We start from the raw sequence: 8,722 nt of genomic DNA, 5'->3' as shown, positions 1-8,722 counted from the left end.
TCTCGGAAACTTCTGCAAAAACTGTTTCGGAACTACTATGTATGGCTCTTTTTCAGTGCAGAAATGACATGTGTACCATTCGTTTCTATATGTGTCGCAGGAAATTAGCAATCGCCGGCAATTTGCAAGCGGTTCACACGTTGTTTCAATAAATCGCAATGATGCGCATCGGCATAATGTAATTTTTGAGGGTTATGGTCTTCAAAAGTATGAGCTCGGCTTGAAGCGCCTTCATGTTTTGTGATACTCTACGTTTTGTCACGATGTTAGTTTAGTTGCCTGTCCGATCTCAATCCAACTAATGTCACAGAGTTCACTACACGCTCTTCTAAGTGTGCATATTCCTGTCATGTTTTTAAGGATGTAAAAGTGTCTATTCACAATACAGGCAACATACTCAGCACTCTAATCTCGTTCTTTTATTTTTGAATTTTATGATTTCCTATATTTATCCACCACCAGCTTGTAAATTGCCGGCGATTGCGAATTGCCTGCGACATATGCACATAAGCATATTTGGACGTATTTCTGTCAAACGGAACTGATCGCCAATTTGAGTTCTTTTTGAGGAAATTAGAATGCCGGATAGCGCGTTCTGTCAGACGGAACTAAGCGCCATGGAAAAGCATTGCGAGTATAGGACGGAATGAGCTTGACGCCCGATCCCGTCGCCAATCCAAGCCCCCCTCTACCTTCCTCCCCCGATGGCGCTTAGTTCCGTTTGACAGAAATACGTCCATTTACAGATAAGCCAGGAATTGTAGTTCCGCATTGCAAAATTTAGTCCATTTCATTTTGCAACATATCTCGTGATTTTCCATTTTGCAAGGTGCTTCCCGATAGTAATTGCTTGAGGGCAACCTGGCAGCGGGTCCACGGTCGGAATTGCAGGCGCAGTGTAAACAGCGAAAAAACGGGCACATCAGCGGGCAGACCGAGATCGGATTAGCGCGCGCATGGGTCATCCTCCGTTATGTAATGGACAGTGTTGTCACGCGGCAAACAGTCTGGTACTACAATTTGAAAGCCTTCCAATTAAGGGGTGACCTCTCAAGAGTGCAACGCGTGAAGAATACTGCAGTCGATTCTCTGAGAATTGATAGAGGGGCGAAAAAAAGAACCACATTGGATCTAGTGTCTAGACTCTTAAAAACATCGACAAGAAAAATACTCTTTATTCAATCAGAATCTAGCTTAAATCAAGAACCAAGCCTCTTAATTTAAGCGGATTTCGTTTCGATTCAAGCAAAAATCCAATTGAATCAAGAGTATTTTTTCTTGTCAATGTTTTCAAAAGTCTGGACTCTAGATCCAGTGTGTTTTTTTCCAGTGAGGAGCGAAAAGGTAGGCAGAATTTGTTAGAGGAGAGGGAGAAATCTGTAAAAAACTAAAAAAATGCCCTTAAATTGACCCGGTCAACTAAAATTGCTAAATGAACGGTCAAGTTTCAAATACAACGGGGAGAGATTGAGGCCTCTCGTTAATTTTTGCCCCCAAATTTCCTAAAGTTCCCTCATTAATTGGACGTATTTATGCTAAAAGGAACTATGTGCATAAGGTTCGCGTGGGTCATAGTTCCTTTTGGCATAAATAGTTCAATAATGAGACTCGTGGGGCTCGTGGCTCCACACGACCTATGGGGAAGCCTTTGCGGGGGGAGGGGGGTTAAGAGCTGGTTTTGCATCGCAGCAATGGAACAATTCAATGTTTAGCTCGTACATAGGAATATTTTAATGTTGTAAACTTTGCAATACTATGCCACCTAACTTAAGCTAAAAATCTTACCAAGGGCTTGTCCCATCATGAGTTTTCATTTTAGCCACATTGAAATGTGATTCTCAAGTTCAGAGGCCGAGAAAAACCCTTCTTGGGAGGCTTTCTGCTGTCCATATCGAACGAGTTACTGATAGTTCGAGGCGTTTGCAAAGTCGTGAAATAGTTCTCTAATCTGTGGTTTCCGCTGATGAGGAGGTCAAGTTCACCAAAATGGCTGCCGACTGCAACCAGCGAGGCACAGGTGCAGATACGTTGATCATATACTGGAGATTCAGGAAGTGGCGATTCTTCAAAGTTGACAATACTGTTTTTTTTTTTTTTTTTACTATTCAAATGCATGTAAAACAATCAATTTTCAGTGGGGCGGCTTGTTTCACCGAAATCCAAAAATCGCCAGTGGAGTCAGGACAACCGACCTTCGTGCAAAAATGTAGAGTGGGAAGTTAAAACCTGAAAAAGCACCATCAGGTGCATGTTACTTCGATCAGGCAAGCAAGATTAAAAGTCGTATTGATATTCGTATTGATTCCGGAAAATAGTAGCACTCAGAATAATGAGCCCCTTCTTCGTATTAAGACCAACATGTAGAGGACATTTTCCAATGAAAATTTTGCCAAAGTGAATGCAGTTAATCTCTCAGGGCGAACCAATATACACCATGCAAAATCTGAACAACTCTCGATGGCGCTTACCAGGTTTTCCATTTCCCATGACCCCTTTCCCTACGAAAACACAGCGACTTCTCAAGAAAACAGCAACAGCGTAGATTCCCCTCTCCACCCTCGCTGTCCTTGCGGAGAATTACCGCTCACGGGAGAGCACCGCTTGGTTTGCGCATGCGCCCATCCAGGAGGTTCGCGTCGAAATCGGATCCCGGGTACTAAAGCCGTGACCGCGATTGCCAGCTAATATCATGCACTCGGCTCCTCGTTCGATTCCTCGAGTGTAAACCAAAGCGAATTCCGTCGCCGGAAGACAACTCTGCTTGACCGCTTCCAACAGAAGACCGTTCCGGGAGATTACATTGAGGCTGCTCCGGACCTACCTCAAAATGATCCTCCGATCGAACAACGCATTCATCTCGCCCTCTTACTCTGGTTCTACGCTAGTTTCACACGACAAAGTATGGACTCATCATGCTCTGCGGGCTGATTATTGAGATTGATAGACAAAGCGACAGACAACGGAGACAAGTAGCAAATGAAGCGTTTTCATTGGTTGAAACGGGTGGTTGTTACAGACTGAGAGGAAAAATGATGGACTAATCATAGGGTCTCTCGTGGGTTGCCGTTAGTTGGTCTATTACTACCTCTTTTATCCATTGCAACCATCTGATTCCACCGATAGGATTGCTCTATTTTCTTCTTTGTCTATAGCTTCGTCTATCGATTCCAATGATCATTGCACTGATAAAATGAGTCTGTTATACGGAAGAGATACAGCCGTGTGAATTGACTTTTTGGGAGGTAAAATGGAATAAAAATCACATGGTCATGTGAATGAAGGGCTTGGAGGAAATGGCACAGTGTGCAGTTTTTGCTATTTTGAGAAACTTGTGTTAGAAGGTACGAAATTACATGGATCCTTAGGGCGGAGAGAAAGTTCAAACTGACTATGTATGTAAGGGTGCAGGTGTGTATGTAAGTATGTATATATAAAGCCGCTTTAATAGCGCTCTATGGCGCTCTGCAACCCCTAGCCGCCAAAGTCCCCTATCCTCCCAAAGCCCTCCAGGGAGTTGGCAAACCCTTATTTCTTCCAAAACCCCCTGTCGCCACCCTTTCACTATGCGGGCGTCCGCGTCCCCTGACTTGACTGCGTGACAACTGACTTTTTGATGCTTAAAACTTGGAGTTAGGGAGCGAATTTTTCACAGGATATGCATCAAGACCGTAATTTTACTCGAAATAATTAACAACTCATTTTTTCCACGACGGCACTACTACGCATTGTCCTCCAAGTCCTTAAAATAAAGTCTGGCATTTACTCCTCCAAGCGCAATGAGTAAGGTTGGAAACACACTTTTTTAAAATTTTCCGCGTCTGGAGGTAGCTTTATAGTAACCAGAAACGAGCAAATGGAAACTTCAGGCGGCCTTGGCGGTTGCCGGTATCTGCTTCTATCTCATTCCTCCACCCTCACCAAGCGCCCTCTGAGCTTTTTCTCATGAGGAACCCAATGTAAGAGTGCTAAGTGCTAGGTCATTTTCCCTAAATTTTTTTTCCTACTCGTTTTTTGTCCCATTACAGTAAGTCCTCCGAGTGAGATGTCCCTTGTAGGAGAGACGAGAACCTTCTTCAGCAACTTGTCTCCTGACATTCTCTGAAACACATAACCATAGAAGATATTTTTTCATAATTTTATGAACGAAAGTCTGTTTGACATTCACGATCTCCCGTAACGTCTCATCTCTAACGCGATCCTGAGGATATACCCTCAGAATTAATGAAATTTAGTTTCAACTGACTTTTCCATTGTGTAAGGGACTTGATAGATAAATGTGTGGAGGCTGACGGAAACTTATCGATACAACTTTTGATTGGAGCACTCCAAGAGGCCCACTTGAAAAGTTTCGACCCGTATGCTCATCACTCTGTCCCATAAACCTTGATTTTATTTTTTGCGGCCACGAATCCAATGCAGAATGACATAAGACGGAATGTGCATTCCAGAAATGCATAATTGTCAAAGTTATCGAGGAAAAAATACCTATGCCTGTGTATTGAAGGAGGAAAATGGTGATTTGGCAATCCTCTCTGGTGTTGATGCGCCGACCATGACGAAGGACTGAAGATTGAGACTAAGTGAAAATAATAATGGGAAGCCAATCGGTTTGAACGAGGCGATTTCATTGGAGACTTGTAGATTCAATGGCACCTAAATTCGTCGCTCCTCTGACGTAAGGGCGTATCTATATTTCCACGTGAGCCCGGAAAAGCATAGAGTACTGTGGAGCTTAGGGTTCATATGGAAATTGAGTTACGTTCTTACGTCAGATGAGCGACGAATTGACCCAAAGCGAGGACTCCTCCGCGCGGCACACATCGCGACCGAGAAAAATTGACGAGGGCTAGACGCCTTGGAGTTGCCGCTTTTAAGTAGCACGTGCGGAAAAGATGGAGTGCGCTGATATTCCGGACGGCACATCTAGGAAAAATATCCTCATCGCTCTCCGCCATTTTTCCAAACCCACATGAATAGAACTGACTTCCAACAAAATTTATTTAACACCGTTTGTTAAAATACTCTGGAAAAATTTTGACTGAATGAACCGCTTTGCGCTTTTTTTTTTTCTGAATTGATTCAAGAAAATCGATTTATCATTAAAAATGTGATTAAAATACACGTGACTGGATCTGTAAGAAGGGACCTCACTTTCCGGAAAAAGGTTTTCCTTAACCTTAACTTTTTGCAAATCCATGGGGGAAGCAAAACACTTAGAATTTTTGCGCAAGTTTGACTCTGTAATCTTTAAAATTGAGGGATATGTGAATCCTGCACTTCCGACACAAAAACCTTTAGCTCGTAGAAAAACATGGTGCATGGAGGTGAAAAAAAGTTAAGGATAGATTTCTATTTTATTACACTCCATTTTTATAGATCCGCTCATACTATTATTTTCTTCGAAAACAGAAAAACTCAAATTAAAATTCAGAGGGACACTAAAGGGAAGTGTCTCTCCGAGCTCCTCTCAGTGTACGAAGTTTTTCTATCAAAAAAAGGGGTGAAGAAGAAGGACTTTATAATTATGAGGTGTTTTAAAGTTGCGAAGTGGAAGAGGCGGAGGTCTGGGGCTCACTTGAAAAATGTATATGTGGCCATTCGATGTATGCTGGCGTCCACGTTTTGTGTGTTGCATGGCATATCTTGGTAATTAATCATTTAAATTAATTCAACAGGGTTGCTTTCAAAGACCATCGGTGTGGTATACCAACGGCCTCCGTGTGTCCTCGGGGCACGTCAATATTTGGGGGAGAACTAAGAGTGCGAAACCCTGAAAACAGTCAAGTTAACCATGAGCCGTTTTCAACTTCTTTCTTCGTGACTTTATTTACCTCTCAAAAAATTCTATAACATCAGAGACAATACTTTTTTAGAGACCTCCTACTGGTATCTTCCCTACAGTATAAAAGTTACTTTCGGGAGCCTAATCATAACTGGACGTATTTCTATCAAACGGAAATATGTGCATTAAGACATGAGCTCTGAGACCCATAGGAATACATGCGTAACAGGGCTCACGTCATAGAGCGCATATAGTTCCGTTTGACAGAAATACGTCCAACTGATGACCAAAGGGTTGAGCGATTAGCTTGGCAAACGTCACCTAACTTGCAAAAACTCGCCTAGGAAAGTGCTCACCTCGACATTCATCATTCATCATTTGGCCGGTTTCGTACTTAACAAGTTTGATAATCAATCATCATTAGAAGGAATATAGGGTTGATCTCTGAACTTAACTTTAGCCTCGCCCAATTACACTGCTTGAACTGTTGGTGCGGGTCTTCTGAAATGTATATTGCGCCTAGCTGTACTGCCTTGCTAAGGAAAAACGCCGTATGAACCTTCAGGCGTTGCCAAATTTCCTTCGGCAAATCACGAATTTTTGGGAAAATTTGTCAAAAATTGTCCTCCAATTTTTCAGATAATTTTGTTCGCAATTTCACCTAATGTTCCTACAATTTCAAGGAAAAATATTCATAGCTTTCCTCAAAAATGAACATTTTATCGGAGGAAATTTGGCAACTCTCGAATGTTCATACGGCGTTTTTCCTTTAGCACAGCAGTGTAATACTACAGATCGAAAAGGAAGGTCGCAACGCTGAAGCGGAGAAGGAGGTGAGGAGAAACAAAGCGTGGATAAAACGGTACAAGATGATTCGTCAGACGACAAAATGATGAATAACAATAAGAAGAAGGTCGCCGCTGAGCATGCCAGCGCTGCTGCGCTAGGAAAGAACGCCGTATGAACCTTCAGACGTTGCCAAATTTCCTTCAATAAAACCTTAATTTACTTGGAAAATCGAGAATTTTTCTCTCCAATTTTTTCAGACAATTTTGTGCGCAATTTCGTCTAAAATGTCTGAAAATTTCAAGGAAAAATACGCATAATCATTCTCAAAAATACATGTTTTATCAGAGGCAATTTGGCAACTCTCGAATGTTCATACGGCGTTTTTCCTCTGCACGGCAGAGCAGCCCGATCCGCAGCATCCGTTGCCAATCCTGCCGTCTTAAGTAGAAACGTCGTATAAGCATTCGAGCGCTGTTAAATTTCGTCTAAGATAATATTTATTTTTGAAGAAGGCTATAAATATTTGTTCTTGAAATAGTCGGATGTTGTAGATTAAATTGTGAACAAAATTGTCTGAAAAATCAGCGGGAAATTATTCAGAATTTCCTCGGTAAATTCGTATTTTATTGAGGGAAATTTTACAACTTCTGATGGCTCATTTGACGTTTTTCCTAAGCACGGCAGAATGCGATCTCCACTCCAAACGTGGAGAGAGGCGACCGAGTAATGGTTCCTAAAGTGTATTAAAGTTTAAGGTAGACGGGGAAATTGAATCGGCGCCTCTCGTCAACTAGTCCCCTTCACTCTTCTGCATAGGCAACATACACACCGAATAGACCATATACGGATAGACTATGCGTTTACCTTCTGACCACTTTAGTTTCGCCTTCATTTTTGCCACATAGACAGCAAACATACCTACCAGCGCAAATAGTCATCGATCCAGGGCCGGATTTAGGGGGTGGCCACATGGGCCGCGGCCCATGGCGGCAAATTTAGGGGGCGGCAAGTTTTGCAATTTTTTTAAATGTAGCTATAAAGAAAAATCGGATTCAGAAAAAAAATTACCGACGAGAAAAGGTGACCAAATCTCTCATTTCCTGAGAGTACATCTCTAATTTAGTCGTCTTTCTGTGATACAATAGACAGCACCTTTAATTTGTCGAGTTAAGACTAAGAGAGAAACCGAACACGGAATTTGGCCTGGAACGTCGTGGCGCAGAAAGCAATGATGACGAGAACTTGAGATGAAAAGGAGAAACCCTCGGCGCGGCGGTCGGTATGTAACACATATTAGCGCCTACAATACTGCATGAATACTTCACGCAATGCGTCTAAGACAGCGCGGTCCTTGCGATCAGCAGTGGACGGCGTGAAACGCATAGCGCCTACAAGACTGCATGAATACTTCACGCATAGCGCCAAACACAGTACGGTCAGCGCGGCGCGGCGGCGGAAGTTTTATTAAACCACATTTATGTTTGTTCGTTCATAATTTTTTCGTTCATTTCATATAAATGGAGGACCTTGATCCAGATCCACACAGAGATAGGTTTACGGAACTTAAGTTTCGCGCCAAGCTCCGTGAACTTTTGCTAATATTGTCGACAGGGCTTTCGAAAAAAATGTGTCCAACACGAGTAAACGCGTTTTATGCACCCCTCCTCCTCCAGCACGTTCACTTGATGATTTTTATTGATGTTTATAACGAATGAGAAGGGGACGGCAAAATGCAGGTGGCCCATGGGCGGCAAGTAAGTAAATCCTGCCCTGCATTGATCCGAAAAACAAAAATTTACGCCGCTCCGCAAGCTTCGACTACGATAAAAGATGTTGTTGATTGAATTTTTGCTAATAAGGGATTAAACAAATTATAAAAAAATACTGCGAACAATAAAGCAATCTGAGGTGAAGAAATAAAATTATTTCGTGCAAATTCTCCATTGGGTTAAAAGGAGGCATCGACGAGGTGCATCCTAATTTGACCTGCTCTATGATCAACTTGAATCAAAGGCCAGGAAGAGATACTATAGGAGATAATTCTCCCTCCGAAGCACGGGTGTCCACTGTCCAAGCGCGTTCGATAGAGCATTGCTCCGGTCCTGAGCGAAGTGAGGCTATTGGCAGTGTTATCGTTGGTGATTGGTGGTG

This window comes from Bemisia tabaci, chromosome 4, assembly GCF_918797505.1.
Source record: "Bemisia tabaci chromosome 4, PGI_BMITA_v3".
NCBI lineage: Eukaryota > Metazoa > Arthropoda > Insecta > Hemiptera > Aleyrodidae > Bemisia > Bemisia tabaci.
This window is presented reverse-complemented; position numbering follows the sequence as displayed.